Source organism: Triticum aestivum, chromosome 7B (genome assembly GCF_018294505.1).
Source record: "Triticum aestivum cultivar Chinese Spring chromosome 7B, IWGSC CS RefSeq v2.1, whole genome shotgun sequence".
NCBI lineage: Eukaryota > Viridiplantae > Streptophyta > Magnoliopsida > Poales > Poaceae > Triticum > Triticum aestivum.
Genome location: NC_057813.1, coordinates 584,357,957 through 584,374,129, shown reverse-complemented (window position 1 = coordinate 584,374,129; position 16,173 = coordinate 584,357,957).

Sequence of the window (16,173 nt, the reverse complement as noted above, 5' to 3'; positions counted from 1 at the left end):
GGCTGCGGTGTGCATGTCGGTGGGGGTGTGATGAGACCCACAGGCAATGGTACGGGTGGCGACTTGGCACATATATGGTTGTTGCCTGCTGAAGAGTAGGTGGACGAGCAGCCAGCGGACATGGTTGCTGCGGCCAGAGCTTCTGATGCTAGGCAGAGTAAGTAGAGAAGAGGAGAAGCGAACCTTGGATATGTCAGTTTCATTACTTGCAGAGTAGCATAGCACCATATATAGTCATAGTCTAGGTTTGGATTCGAGCCAGCTACAGGAGCACGTCTTTATTTTTTCTAAAACTTGGCAACGTCTCTTTACTGGTACACTAGCTTGTTTTGTACGCCTTCCCAACTCTTTGATTTTCTTTCCCTTTTTTTTGCGAGGAAGGAAGGAGGACAAAATTGAGAGTTCCTCGGACTCGAACCCAAGACCTCTCGGTTGAAAACCAAGGGTGCTAGTCACTTATGTGGCGAACATTCCCTGTGAGGAGGACGACAGACGAACGCATTTTCCTCGCAGTTTTCTTCCTATATATAAAAAAGTATGCTACTTGGTGTCCGCTTAGTCAAAAAACGATTGTGCCAACCTTGACCATTCGATTGACATTCAATGTCTGTCGCGTTTCTTCAGTATCTTCTTCCTCGAGCCGCCAAAGCCATACCAGCGTCGGCGGGACCGCCTGCTCCCGCCTCCCATGGCTGGCTGTGATCTTCCCCGGCTCCTGTTCGTTCCCGTCCGAGGCCTCACCATCGTCCTCCGCCTTGGTTCGCTCGCCGCGGCGCCGCCCTCTGGTGTTGTCAACATGGTCAACAACCGAGAGGAATAAGGAGATGACTGTACATGGTGAGGATGACAGTAGGGACACAGCAGCGCACACAATAATTTTGTTTTTTCGGGACGGAGAAGGGTATCAACTGGGTTGTGCGGGACCCGTGGCCCGTCTAGCCCAGGCTTTTATTTCATATGTTTAGCACATGACCAGCCCAGTTTGTTTTTTTCCTTTCTGAAAAATGGCTAGCCAGCTATTTTGTTTTTTGCAGAATAACCAACATAGGCCTACTTGCTTTTCTACGCCCTGCTGGGCCAGAAATCTTTCAAGACGAGGAGGGATGCATTTTGCCCAGAAAATGGGCTATAAGTAATAAGAAATGGGCTATAAGTAATAAGAAATGGGCTATAAGTAATAATAAATGGGCTGTAAAATGAAAAAAATACAGCAAACAGGCAATTAGTTTCCAAATACTGTTCTTTCAGATTTTGATATTTTAAATTTCATTGTTTTTGTGTGGGTAAAATTTCATTGAATTTAAATTAAGGTATATTTAGATTTAAAATGAATTTGAATCTGGTTAGAAATTTCGGGCTGTATGCTGTTTGGGACAGATTTGGAGGCTGACTTGTGGGTCTACTAGGCTGACGTGTACTTTGGCTTTGTCAACTTAGTCCACAAATGATTCTAGCAGCAGTGACCGTTGGATGTAAATCCAATGGCCGTGCTGCTTCTTCAATATCTGATCTTCTTGCTCCAGCCGCCCAAACCAGCTCCGGTGGGACTGCCTGCTCCCGCATCCTGTGGCCGGCTGTGCTGCCGCACAGGCTGCATCGCCCCACCCTACTTCATTGCTGGCCAGACCATTCCTCTACTCACCCACACCTCCTGTTATTTTCCGGCGACGGCAGCCGGACCAGTAAACCCTCATATTCCCCACCGCGTGGGCAACCATTGCGAGTCTTCCCCGGTCCCGTGTTGTTCCCTTCCTAGGCCTCGCCGTCGTCCACCCCCATGGTGCTCCCGGCGCGGCCTGGTCAATGTGGTCAATGAACGACATCCATCGGACGTGGACTGTACGTGCAAAATAATGACTCCTCCACCTGACAGCTGGGACCCACCGGAAGGGCCTCTGTATTTCGCGAAAAAATGTTCCCCCCACTGACATGTCGGACCCACCAGCTATATCTTCGCACGCAAGGAAGGGCCTCCTTATTACGCACAAAAAAATGAATACCCACCCTGCTAGATGGGACCCACCATAGTGGGAGGATGACTTGTGGGCCAACTAAGTTGACGTGGACGGAGGGCTTTGTCAACTTAGTCAATATGAACTATTCTAGCTCCAGTGACCGTACAATGTCCATCCAACGGCCATAGTGCTTCTTCAACCTCTGGTCTTCTTGCTCCAGCCGCCCAAAGCAGCGCCGGTCGTGCCGCGTGCTCTTGCCTCTCATGGCCGGCTGTGATGCCGCGGAGGCCTCACCACCCCCTACTACTCCCATCGCTGGCCCAGGGTATCCCTCTACTCACCCACACCCCCTGTTATTCTGCGGCGATGGCAGCCTCACGCCGCAGTCGAACCAGTGAACCCTCGTACTCCTCTCTGCGTGGGCTACCACTGCTGCGTCTTCCCCGGCTCCGTGTCGTCCCCTTCCTAGGCCTCGCCATCGTCCAGACCACCGCCCTGGTGCTCTCAGCGCGGCGTGGTCAACGTGGTCAACGGCCGACTTCCATCGGAAGAGTACTGTACGTGGAGAGGCTGACAGCTGGGTCCAGGCGGCCGCAAGGAAGTGCCTCCTTATTATGCGCAAAATAATTATTCCTCCACCTGACAGTAGGGACCCACCGGACGGGCCAGCGTATTTCACGAAAAAAACGTTCCCCGCGCTATCAGCTCGGACCCACCGGAAGTGCCTCCTTATTACGCACAAAAAAATGAATACTCCCCTTGCTAGCTGGGACCCACCATGGTGGGAGGCTGACTTGTGGGCCTACTAAGTTGACTTGGACGGGGGCCTTTGTCAAGTTTAGTCAATATGAACGATTCTAGCCCCAGTGACCGTACGATGTCCATCCAACGGCCGTAGTGCTTCTTCTACCTCTGGTCTTCTTGCTCTAGCCGCCCAAAGCAGCGCCGGTCGTGCCGCATGCTCCTGCCTCCCATGGCCGGTTGTGCTGCCGCGGAGGCCTCACCGCCCCCTACTATTCCCACCGCTGGCCAGGCCCTGCGGTGATGGCAGCCTCACACCGCAGCCGAACCAGTGAACCCTCGTACTCCTCTCCGCGCGGGCTTCCACTGCCTCGTCTTCCCCGGCTCCCCATCGTCCCCTTCCTAGGCCTCGCCATCGTCCACCGCCCTGGTGCTCTCGGCGCGGCGTGGTCAACATGGTCAAGTAACGACTTCCATCGGACGTGGACTGTACGTGGAGAGGCTGACAGCTGGGTCCACGGCCGCAGGCAGGAAGTGCCTCCTTATTACGCGGAAAATAATGATTCCTCCACCTGACAGCTGGGACCCACCGGACGGGCCACTATATTTCGTGAAAAAATGTTTCCCCCTGACTGCTGCGACCCACCAGCTACATCTTCGCGCGCAAGGAAGTGCGTCCGGGCAAAAAAACAAAATGATTCGCCCCCCTGACCGCTGGGACCCACCAGCGACACCTTCGCACGCAAGGAAGTGCGTCCGGGCAAAAAAAATGATTCGCCCCCTGACTGCTGGGACCCACCAGCTACATCTTCGCACGCAAGGAAGTGCGTCCGGGCAAAAAAAAAACGATTCGCCCCCCTGACTGTTGGGACCCACCAGCTACATCTTCGCAGGCAAGGAAGTGCCTGACAGTCGGGACCCACCTGGTCGAAGCGTACATAGCGCTGTCATTCTGGTCGCGAACGTGTACATACATACTGGTTGTTGTAGAGGCGGACACGTGTCGTAGTAGAGGCGCACACGTAGCATGTATACGTACGTACAACGACGAGGGTGCAAGAAAGAAAATACGGCCACGTACATACATACGGGCAGGGTCTCGAATGCCTACTCGTGCATACGTACGACCAGGGCTTGTGTACATGGCTGGGTCGGAACGGAGAAACAGCGTCGTCGTCGTGTTCATGGGGAGGCAACGAAATGCGTCGTGTTCATCGGGAGGCAACGGAACGCGTGGGATCCAACCGGCTTGGACGGAACAGGCGATGGAAACGAGGCCTAGCGTACCGCACAACGGAGGAAACAGACCTCCTACGTTCGAAACAGGTTCCTGTTGATCGGGAGGAGTGTGGCGTACCGCAAAACGGAGGAAACAGACCTCCTACGGTTGAAACGAGGGTCCTGTTGATTGGGAGGGGTGTGGCGTATCGCAAAACGGAGGAAACGGACCTCCTACGGTCGAAACAGGGGTCCTGTTGATCAGGAGGGGTGTGGCATACCGCAAAACGGACGAAACAGACTTGTGTTGGAGTGCTACAGTCGAAACGAGGGTCCTGTTCATCGGGAGGGGTGTGGCGTACCGCAAAACGGGACTCCACGGGATACTGTTCATCTCCACCATCGACCTCCTCCAGCCTCCACGGGCTCCTGTTCATCCAGCCTCCACCCGCACGCTACTCCACCGGCTGCTGTTCAACCACCCCTCCACGGGCACCCCTCCACCGTCTACTGTTCATCCAGCCCTCCACACCACGGGGTCCTGTTCAACCACCCCTCCACGGCCACCCCTCCATCGTCTACTGTTCATCCATCCCTCCACACCACGGGGTCCTGTTCATCCATAGGCAACGCCACCGCTCACTGTTCATCCAACCCCCCCTCAACGCTCACTGTTCATCCAATCGATCCGCTTCAGTTAGCAGTAGTAGCAAAGGAATCGCTCCATCGGGTTCAGTTAACAGCCATCGATCGATCGCTCGGTTCAGTAATGCGTAGCCTGCAGCGCAGTTCAGTTAGAGCCCAACGCCTTGCTCCGGTTCAGTTAGAGCCAATGCCTCGCACGTGTATGAGAGAAACGCGCATCGCTCGGCCCCTGACCTCCCACCGTAACCGGCAACTCCCCGAAATTTTCCTCCCCCTTGCTTCTACCATGGTTTTTTCCGTCATGGACGGCCCAAAGAATGTCATGCAGCTGCGTCTCCGGCCCGCCCAAGACAAAAAGCCCATTTTCTGTCATGATTTTTTGTCATAGAAGTAGGAGCCCACCACATCTATGATGATACCGGGTTTTGTCACAATTATCGTCATAGAAGTGTCATATGTATGACAATTTTTTTTTCGTTCGGCCCAAAATGTCATGGATGTGTCTTTTTTTGTAGTGACTGGACTGCAGCTAAGCCTCCGAGTGGGTGGATTGGTCACCACTCGGTAGGATTTTACAAACTTAGGCGAGTACTGGACTGCAGCTAAGCCCCCGAGTGGGAGGATTGCTCACCACTCGGTAGGATTTTACAAACTTAGGCGAGTACTGGACTGCAGCTAAGCCCCTGAGTGGGAGGATTGCTCACCACTCGGTAGGATTTTACAAACTTAGGCAAGTATTGGACTGCAGCTAAGTCCTCGAGCGGGAAGATTGTTCCCACAATCTCGTCCTTCTTCTTGACGGTGCAGCCCGGGGGAGGGGGGGTCGTGGCTGACCCGTACCGTTTGGTAGGACTTTTTCAACTTAGGCGAGTACTGGACTGCAACTAAGCCTCCAAGTGAGAGGCTGGCTCACCACTCGGTAGGATTTTTATCACTTAGGCGAGTACTGGACTGCAGCTAAGCCCCCGAGTGAGAGGCAGACTCACCACTCGGTAGGATTTTTAATCACTTAGGCGAGTACTGGACTGCAGCTAAGCCCCCGAGTGAGAGGCAGACTCACCACTTGGTAGGATTTTTTATCACTTAGGTGAGTACTGAACTGCAACTAAGCTCCCGAGTGAGAGGCAGACTCACCACTCGGTAGGATTTTCTCTTCAACTTAGGCGAAACGGATTCGCAGCTAAGGCACCCACTGGGGGATTTTAGAACATGTAAAAAATGAACAACAATCATTCGGAAGAATGTAAAATCATGTATTTTGATAATCAAACTAAAAGGTACTTCTTATTACATTTCATGAGTCTAAATACTTTAAGAGTAAAAAGGGCGGAGCAGTTCCGCATTCCAAGCGCGTGACTCATCTTTATTGTGCTCGATGTTGAAAAGACGATATGCTCCATTGTGGAGCACTTTGGTGATGACGAAAGGGCCTTCCCAAGCAGGAGCGAGCTTGTGTGGTTTCTGCTGGTCCACTCGAAAAACTAGGTCTCCTTCCTGAAATGCCCGACCCCTTACGTTTCTGGCATGGAATCGACGCAAGTCTTGCTGATAAATGGTCAACCGGATCAAGTCCATCTCTCTTTCTTCTTCCAGTAGATCAACTGCATCTTGCTGAGCCTGCTCTGCTTCCTCTTCTGAGAAGAGTTCGACTCGGGGCGTGTTATGGAGCAAATCACTCGGTAGTACGGCTTCGGCTCCGTAGACTAAGAAGAATGGAGTCCGTCCAGTCGACCGATTATGAGTTTTCCTCAATCCCCAAAGTACTGATGGGAGTTCATCGACCCAAGCCCCTGTTGCATGCTTGAGGTCACGCATCAACCGGGGTTTTAGTCCTTTGAGAATCAATCCATTTGCTCGCTCAGCCTGCCCATTCGACTGAGGATGAGCGACCGAAGCGTAATCGACCCTCATGCCTTGGGAAGCACAAAAGGCTCTGAATTCATCAGAGTCGAAGTTTGATCCGTTATCCATGATGATGCTGTGTGGAACACCATATCTGAATATCAATTCCCTGATGAAACTCACAGCTGTACTGGCTTCAAGGTTTTTAATGGGCTTGGCTTCGATCCATTTGGTAAACTTGTCGACTGTCACCAGCACATGGGTAAATCCACTCCTGCCAGTCATCAGAGGTCCAACCATGTCCAATCCCCAGACAGCAAAAGGCTAGACGAGTGGAATTGTCTTCAGAGCTGACACAGGTTTATGGGACATGTTGGAGTAAAACTGACAGTCTTCACACTTGTCCACTATTTCTTTTTCCATCTCATTGGCACGTGGCCAGTAAAATCCGGCTCGGTATGTTTTGGCCACAATGGTCCAAGAGGACGCATGGTGACCACAGGTCCCCGAGTGAACATCATTGAGGATCATTCGACCTTCTTCTGGCGTGATGCACTTCTGGCAGACCCCAGTTACACTTTCTCTGAACAACTGACCTTTTATCACGGTAAAGGCTTTAGATCGCCAGACGATCTGTCAAGCCTCTTCTTCATCCTCTGGAAGTTCTTTCCTAAGAATGTACGCAATGTACGACACCGTCCAGTCGGGAGTGATGACCAAAACCTCCATGACTAAGTCGACAACGGCTGGGATTTCGACTTCAGTCGGATCTGTGGCGCTCTTGGGCTGTGGTGACTCTTCAGTGAAAGGATCTTCCTGAACTGAAGGTGAATGAATATGTTCCAAAAAACACATTGCGGGGAATGACCTCTCTCTTTGAACCTATCTTTGCCAACTCATCTGCATCTTGATTTTTCAGTCGGGGTATATGGTGAAGCTCCAATCCCTCAAACTTCTTTTCCAGCTTTCTTACTGCATTGCAGTAACCAGTCATGGCCGGGCTCCTGACATCCCATTCCTTCATCACTTGATTAACCACCAAATCTGAGTCGCCATATAAAAGTGCTTCATATTCGATGGTCATGTATAAAAGTGCTTCATATTCGGCTTCATTATTTGAGGAATCAAAATGAATCTAGAGAACATAGCTAAGCTTGTCTCCACGGGGGAAAACCAATACTACCCCAACACCTGAACCATTGAGCATCTTGGAGCCATCAAAGAACATAGTCCAATGCTCCGAGTGAACTTGAGTCAGAAATTGCTGCTCAATCCACTCTGCAAGGAAATCTGCGATTGCTTGGGACCTGATAGCTTTCTTTGCCTCAAACTTGATATCCAATGGAAGGAGTTCAATCGCCCATTTTGCCACTCGACCAGTTGCATCTCTGTTATCCAGAATTTCAGATAGTGGTGCATCGCTGACGAATGTAATGGAGTGATTAGAGAAATAATGTGCAACCTTCTTCATGGTCATGTATATTCCATAGACAAGCTTCTGATAATGTGGATATCGTTGCTTGGATGGAGTCAAAACTTCAGAAAGATAATAAACTGGGCGCTGAACCTTGTAAGCTTTTCCTTCCTCTAATCGCTCGACCGTGAGTACTGTACTGACAACTTGTCCGGTGGCTGCAATGTAAAGCAGTAAAGGCTCTTTGCTGATTGGCGCAGCGAGCACCGGCTGGGTGGAAAGCAGGGTTTTGAGCTCCGCAAACGCTGCATCAGCTTCCTCAGTCCACTCAAACTTTTCAGATTTCTTCATCAGTCGGTAAATAGGCAAGGCCTTTTCACTGAGACGAGAAATGAATCGACTCAAGGTGGCCAAACAACCAGTCAGCTTCTGAATGTCATGCACCTGCACAGGGCATTTCATTCGGAGGATGGTATCAACTTTTTCTGGATTGGCGTCGATCCCTCATTCGGAAATGAGAAAACCGAGTAACTTTCCTCCTAGAACTCCGAATGTGCACTTTGATGGATTAAGCTTGATATCGTACCTTCTTAGGTTGGCAAAGGTTTCTGTGAGGTTAGTCAATAGGTCGGAACCTTTGCGAGACTTGACCACAATGTCATCCATGTATGCTTCAACATTCTGACTGATTTGAGTGAGCAGACACTTCTGAATCATTCTCATGAATGTGGCTCCGGCATTTTTAAGACCAAATGGCATGGTGACATAGCAAAAGCACCCGAATGGGGTGATGAAGGCTGTTTTTATTTCATCGGGACCATACAGTCGGATATGATTATACCCGGAATATGCATCTAAAAAGACAAGCGCTCACACCCCGCAGTCGAGTCAGCAATCTGATCGATGCGGGGGAGAGGGAAGTGATCTTTCGGGCAGGCCTGATTGATATGCTTGAAATCAATGCACATACAAAGTGAATCGTCCTTCTTAGGGACCATGACTACATTGGCAAGCCACTCAGAGTGGTAGATCTCACGGATGAACTCTGCTGCTAGCAGCCAAGCCACTTCCTCGCCAATCGCTTTCCTCTTCTGCACGGCGGACCGCCGAAGATGCTCTTTGACGGGTTTTACCTTGGGGTCGACACGCAAACGGTGCTTGGCCAGTCCTCTGGGTACACCCGGCATGTCAGAGGGTTTCCATGCAAAGATGTCCCAGTTCTCACGTAGGAACTGGATGAGCGCTTCTTCCTATTTGCTGTCGAGTGTCGTTGATATATGAGTCGGCACGGCATTAGGACCGGTCGGGTGAATATGAATCGGCTTTGTTTCACCAGACGACTGAAATGCAGAATCTGTGGCAGGCTTCTTGGCTCGGAGCAAATCACTCGGATCTGCATTCTTCTGATACTCTTGGAGTTCAACTGATGCCATCTGCACATCGGCAATTTTGGAACCTTTCTGGAAGCATTCCTCTGCTTTCTGCCGATTGCCAATAACTGTGATCACACCTTTGGGGCCAGGCATCTTCAACTTGAGGTACACGTAACATGGTCGAGCCATAAAACGTGTGTAGGCAGGCCTACCCAGAATGGCATGATAAGCACTCTGGAAATCCACGACTTCAAATGTCAACTTTTCCTTACGGTAATGCTTGGAATCACCAAAAACCACATTGAGAGCGATCTGGCCGAGTGATTCGGCTTTCTTTCCAGGGATAACACCAAGGAAACTCATATTGCTCTCGCTAAGTTTGGACATCGGAATACCCATCCCCTTCAAGGTTTCAACATAAAGGATATTCAGACCGCTACCACCGTCCATCAGCACTTTAGTCAGTCTAGTGCCTCCGACCACGGGGTCGACCACCAATGCTTGCCTCCCGGGAGTGGCTACACGAGCAGGATGGTCAGACTGGTCGAATGTGATGGCTGTCTAAGACCATTTCAGGTATGTGGTCGTCGTCGCCGGAGCGACCATATTCACTTCTCTATTGATAACTTTCAACCGACTCTTGCTCTCAACATCAGCAAAAATCATGAGGGTGGAATTGACTTTGGGATAACCATCATCTTCCTCTTCATCCTCATCTTTGTCCGACTCTTTCTCCTTCTCACCGGGCTGTTTTTCTCGGAACTACTGGATCAGGAGTCGACATTGTCGAGTGGTATGCTTAGGGTAGATCAGATTACCCTCTTCATCCTTCTTCGTGTGGATGTGACATGGCAAATCCAACACATCATGCACTGCTTGAACCTTTACCTTCTTGGGGGGCCAGGGCCCTTTAGGTTTTCCCTTAAACTTTCCTTGAGCCACTGCTGCAATCTCACCGGGTGCCGCCGGCTCGGCCTTACGCTTCTGTTTCCGATTGGAATTACCTCCACCGGTCTCTTGGCCGACTGGCTTACTCTTTCCGCTACGGAGTCGATCCTCTTCTTCTCCGTTAGCGTACCGGGTGGCTATTTCCATCATTCACGTCAGAGTCATATCACCAGTCTGACCAAACTTCAGGACCAACTCTCGGTATTTGACGCCTTCCTTGAAGGCACACACTGCTTGATGCTCTGATACATTTTCAACAGTGTGATGCAAAGTGGTCCACCTCTGAATGAAATCTCTCAAAGTCTTACTCGGCTTTTGCACACAATGCTGCAACTCGGTCAATCCTGCTGGTCGTTTGCAAGTGCCCTCAAAAGTTTTGACGAACACTCGAGCCAGCTCTTCCCAACTGTATATACTGCCCGGAGCTAACTGAGTCAACCACGCCCGGGCTGACCCTTCCAACATAAGAGGAAGATGTTTCATTGCTACTTCATCGTTTCCACCACCAATCTGCACAACCACTCAGTAATCCTCAAGCCAAGTTTCAGGCTTGGATTCTCCGGTGAACTTACTAACTCCGGTCGCCAACCTGAAGTTGGGAGGAATCACTACCGCCCTGATGGCTCTGCTGAAACACTCTGGACCGAAAACATGCACTCTACTGCCACTTGGACGATCTCTGCCAGGGTCTTCTCTATGTGCTCTATTCCGGTTGACTAGACCTTGAACGAGGATGGATCTCGCATCGAAGCCTGGCTCTCTTGGGTCGACCGGTGCTCTGCACTCGCCACTGTGACGACGTCTGTCATTGTTCTGCCAAGGCACATATGACGCACTCCTCGGAGGAGGCGTGGGCACTCGACGACGATTGTCGCGATCGAGCCGATGATCATACTGTCCACGACCCTCACGCTGCAGGGGCGATCTTGGGCTATGGGCCGACTGAATTGTATCCGCTACTACGGATCTGCTGTGAATCCTATTCCGCGACCAAGACACTGCTGTGTTCTGCTCTCCTGCTGCCCGGAGCAAGGCCCGGATCTGCACCAACCCTCTGCCAGCCTCTGACTGGGAAGGTTGGATCGACTCTGCTATTGGGGCCGCAGCTATGAGGTTCTGAATCGGAGTACGATATACCTTAGGCGGAGGCGGGAAAAGCTGCCGTCGACTAGACTCAGGGACCCGCTCCCGAGCACGCTCGTCGAGAGCGCGCTGAAGGTTCTCCAGTCGAGTGCGCTCAACCAAATTAGCCAGGCGCACCTCTTCCAAGGCCCGAGCCTTGGGGGTTTCTCCAACGATGGGCGTGTGGAGTGCATCCATGTTGCGGCGACGAAGTTCTTCCCTCTGCTGCGAAGAAAGCGGTTCGGGATGGTATTCCTCATGGAAGCACGACGGATCGCCGCCACCATCTTCGCCATCTTTATGACGGAAGCCAGGCGGACCACGCGGTCCATCGACCATCAAGACTTTAGCCGCAGGGTCGCTGCTATCACACTCGGATGCGGTCTCCGCGGAGCCAGTCGACAGATCAAACAAGCCATGGAGAGTTTCGTCGGTCTCGGTTGCCCCGACTTGATGGGTGGCCGAACGCCGAGCCACCATGTGTTTCACCCACCGCTAAAGCCGCGATCGACCGGATCGCTTCCAGCGATGAACATCGGGGAGGGAAGACACCATCGGAGTCGACCGATACTGAGTCGACGACTGCCGGAGAAGGACACCACGAACACACGCGCGAAAGTGCGTCGCCCCTCGGACGGGGAGCGCCTCAATGTCAAGGGGAGCTTCTTGAAGCCACGCAGAGTCGTCGGCGACGAAAATGAGCGCGCCGAGACGGATCTCGCGGCCCTCAGCCAATCCGTCGCTGTAAACCATGATGATGATGATCGGAAAAACTTGCAACTTCACCAACAGGTCGCTAAGACACCTGCCCCATGGTGGGCGCCAACTGTCATGGTTCTAAGACTGATAGTAGAAAGGGGGGGGGGTAGGTATGGAGAGGCAAGATCTCAGCTATGGTGAAGGTGTACACACGAGGTTTACGAGTTCAGGCCCTTCTCGGTGGAAGTAACAACCCTACGTCTCGGTGCCCGGAGGCGGTCGATTGGATTATATGTGTGTGATGTTACAGGGGGTGCTAACCCTTGTGCCAGAGGCGGGGGTGGCTTATATAGAGTACGCCAGGACCCCCACCGCCCTCCATTACAAGGGACTTAATGTACATAAAGTGGGGGCATTACTGGTAACGCCAGCCTTAAGTGCTATTAATGACCTTAAAGACTACAGAGTGAACGCCTGCCCGTTGTAATGCCGAGTGACTCCTGGTCTTTGGTAGGTCGAGTGATTCTCTGGATTGTCGAGTGATAGTAGGGAGGAGGTCTCCCGAGTGACATGACTGTCGAGTGGATTGCACTCGACATCTTCGACTGGGGGTCTCTTGCTGCCTCTTGGACTACTTATCTTCTAGGGTAGTGACCTTGGGTAGGACGTATAGGTCATGCCTATGACCCTACCCCAGGTCTGTATCCTCATCAATACCGTCAATCGACAACCATGAACCCAACACATGATCCACTGCCTTCCAGATGCTCCCGACACATACCAATACTATTTTTATCCGCTCCTGGACTACCTCCTAAACTCTGCGCTGGAGCAAAAGCCGTTGCAATTTTTCTCGAGGATACAAGTCCACAATAGGGATGCTGTTGCCGCCTTGTCATCCCAGCTTGAATAGACTAGTTCCCAAATATATCATCGACCATAGAGCAAGAAGCCTTGTCGGACAAAGATCTGGAGCTTTTTATTCTACGGCACAGTTGCCGTCGTCGAAGCCAAGACATCGAATGACGAAAACCTAAACTAATAGGGCTCTAACCCTATAGCTACACAGGTTCGCATGCATGAGATCTAGTGACCCACCTCACCACTAGCGACCAAGAGGACGTTAGCGAGGGGGGGGGGGGGCACCGGAAAACGACGCCCGAAAGCTCGTCGCCCTTGAGGCGGCTAGATTACCTTAGAAAGGCTAATTGATTAGTGGTCCAATCCTTTAACTTCACGTGTTAAATCACATACAAATAAGCATGCAATTGTACAAAAACTACATACCTAAAGGCTTGCTGACTGAACTTCGAATTTTCTTGTTGATATAATATATAACACAAATTTATGACACAAAAAGATCACAATATATATGACATTCTTACAATGGACATGCGACTTGCTCGATATACTATTGTGCTTCTAGATGTATTAGGGCTAGATTAATTTGACACAGTAATCTAATATCACATAATATTCAAATAGATAGCATCTGAACTCTAATTGCGTGTATTAAACAACAAAAAGGACCTGTTAATCACACATACAAACTACATGCTAGCTTTGTTCCTTGGCTGTTTTTGTGGGACCTTTCAAGTATGCATACACCTCTCTCTGCCTAAGGATCAACAAGTGTAAAGTACGCCAAATGCCAAGTAGGACCTCGTGGCGTTTCATTCAAGTTCGCTGGCACAATGGCACTGCAAGGTTGAATCTACATTTTTTCCTGAAAAGGAGGTTAAGACCCCCGGCCTCTTCATCAATGTGATGCACACAACCATTTTTATTAATTATTAAATAGAGCACAAGACAAAAACAACCACTGTCAAACCATTACAAGATACGAAATTAACACCTATGACTAAGTGAACTTCTTCTGCAGCAACACCTTCAACAAAGAATAAACAATCTAGCGCCATCATCATCATGAAAACAAGTTCATCGTTGCTAAGCCTGACCAATAAAGGCCACGGCAAAAGTTTTCACTTCAGACGAAGCGGTGTTTCGATCAACATCCTGATGACAGATCATTAGAAAGTTGCATGTGTTAGTACTCCACACTAGGCCAGAATAGCACTAGCCGACTGGTGGGATGCCATCCCACCTTGGATCTACATGCTGGTCAATGCAAACAAAGTCAACTCATATATGTATGTACCGACATTTAGGCTGAGGTCATCAAGGTCAATTGACCCCGACCCGACACTGTAGTTCAGCACCTGCTGGCACTGCAAGGTTGGATCTACATACCAGTCAATGTAAACAAAGTCAACTGATATTGGTTGTGCCCATTTCTTTTCTGACACCTCCCATTCCCATATTTTATCTCTCGAAGATGGTACGTCTATGTTTGATACACACTCTCTTCCTCCTCCAATGCATGTTTCTCCTTTATAGACACTGCGGTGGGTGATAGGGAACTAAATGAGGAAGAGACATATCTGATATAATGATTTTATAAATAAGCTACTACTCGAAGGGTTCTCATGTGTTACTTCATGTATTCATGAAAAAGTGATGTTTTATTTATCATGTGACAATCCTAGCGATCTTTTTCTTGAGAAACAATAAAACATATGATTTGTAGTTTCCAATCTAAGTATTTGAAACATTAACAATCATCAAAATCTGACTTAATACATGTGACAAACTCATTGTGTGAACTGGAGGGGGTACTAGTTAGCACTTTGTAGGGGAGGGGATAGTTGACCACAAATATTGGGTCAGGTGGATGTGATTTTAGGGTGGACTCAATGTTTTTAGGGATTATCTATGTTGCGGGCTTTTAGGGTAAAATGACTTTTAGAGAATCTGCCAGACTTGTGATACGTCTCCAATGTATCTATAATTTATGAAGCATTCATGCTATTTTATTATCTGTTTTGAATGTTTATGGGCTTTATTATACACTTTCATATTATTTTTGGGACTAACCTATTAACTGGAGGCCCAACCCATATTGCTGGTTTATTGCCTGTTTCAGTATTTCGAAGAAAACGAATATCAAACGGAGTCCAAACGGAATGAAACCTTCGAGAGCGTGATTTTTGGAAAGGATATGATCCGGGAGACTTGGAGTTCAAGCCAGGGAAGGTTCGAGGAGGCCAGGAGATAGGAGGGCGCGCCCACTCCCTGGGCACGCCCACCCCCTGGGCGCACCCCCTGTCTCCTGGGCCCCTCGAGGCTCCCCTGACTGACTTCTTTTGCCTATATAAGTCCACATACCCTAAAAACATTGAAGACAACAATAGATCGGGAATTCCGCCGCCGCAAGCCTCTGTAGCCACCAAAAACCTCTCGGGAGCCCATTCTGGCACCCTGCCGGAGGGGGAACCCATCACCGGTGGCCATCTTCATCGTCCCGGCGCTCTCCATGACGAGGAGGGAGTAGTTCACCCTCGGGGCTGAGGGTATGTACCAGTAGCTATGTGTTTGATCTCTCTCTCTCTCTCTCTATCTCTCTCTCGTGTTCTCTCTATGGCACGATCTTGATGTATCACGAGTTTTGCTATTATGGTTGGATCTTATGATGTTTCTCCCCTTCTACTCTATTGTGATGAATTGAATTTTCCTCTTGAAGTTATCTTATTGGATTGAGTCTTTAAGGATTTGAGAACACTTGATGTATGTCTTACCGTGCTTATCTCTGGTGACAATGGGATATCACGTGATCCACTTGATGTATGTTTTGGTGATCAACTTGCGGGTTCCGCCCATGAACCTATGCATAGGGGTTGGCACATGTTTTTCGTATTGACTCTCCGGTAGAAACTTTGGGGCACTCTTTGAAGTACTTTGTGTTGGTTGAATAGATGAATCTGAGATTGTGTGATGCATATCGTATAATCATGCCCACAGATACTTGAGGTGACAATGGAGTATCTAGGTGACATTAGGGTATTGGTTGATTTGTGTCTTAAGGTGTTATTCTAGTATGAACTCTATGATAGATTGAACGGAAAGAATAACTTTGTGTTATTTTACTACGGACTCTTGAATAGATCGAGCAGAAAGGATAACTTTGAGGTGGTTTCGTACCCTACCATAATCTCTTTTTTTGTTCTCTGCTATTAGTGGCTTTGGAGTGACTCTTTGTTGCATGTTGAGGGATAGTTATATGATCCAAGTATGTTATTATTGTTGAGAGAAATTGCACTAGTGAAAGTATGAACCCTATGCCTTGTTTCCTACCATTGCAATAGCGTTTACGCTCACT